This window comes from Eurypyga helias, unplaced genomic scaffold, assembly GCF_000690775.1.
Source record: "Eurypyga helias isolate BGI_N326 unplaced genomic scaffold, ASM69077v1 scaffold32264, whole genome shotgun sequence".
Lineage (NCBI taxonomy): Eukaryota > Metazoa > Chordata > Aves > Eurypygiformes > Eurypygidae > Eurypyga > Eurypyga helias.
Genome location: NW_010247431.1, coordinates 9,721 through 10,499, shown reverse-complemented (window position 1 = coordinate 10,499; position 779 = coordinate 9,721).

The window sequence follows — 779 nt, the reverse complement described above, 5'->3', positions numbered from 1 at the left end:
CCTGGGCCCTCGCCCCCCTCACAGAAAAAAAAAAAAATTAAAAAAAATCACTGCTGCCTTTTGACCTAAAGCAACATCCCCAGAACCTGAATTTCCCACCCCCTCCCGGGTGTTTTCAAAGACCAAAAGGGGAATTTATGGCTCAAGCAGAGCTGAAGCTCTCCCAGGCTTTGTGGAGCAGACGGCCACGTGCCACATCCACCTGCCTGCTAGGACCGACGGCCGCGCGTGGACATACCCGCTTCAGCCAGATGTGGCCACTCCAGATGTGCTGCAGCATCCGTAGGGGCTCAGTAGGGCAACGGCTCATCGCCTGCCCCGCTGCCCAGCAGCAGCCAGCTTCCGAAAAGCCCTGGAAAATCGGCAGCCATAGCAAAGCTGCTCCTCGGGGATGTCTGGAGCAAGGACCGGCGGTGGTCTCTCCCGGGAGGATGCCCAGGGTGAAACGATGGGCTGGTGCTACCTCTGCTGCCGCTTCCCTTCTCTGCCAGGTGTAATGGGAAAATCAAAAAGCCCCAAAAAGAAAGTGTTAAAGGTCTTGCCAAAAAATTGTTCACCGGGTTTTGGGGTTTTTTTGGCTGTGCTGGAGCAAAACCAGCAGTGGCAAGAACCAGGTGACAGTGGAAAAGTGACCATGTGGCGTTACCTGGACCAAGGGAGAACAGGAGTCAACACAGTCGGAGAAGCACCAGTAAGAGTCAAAGGGAGATGCCTGGGCAGAAACTGGTCAGGTTTCCCAGTTAAAGGGGAGCGATAATGGGGTATCAAACCGCTCCCTT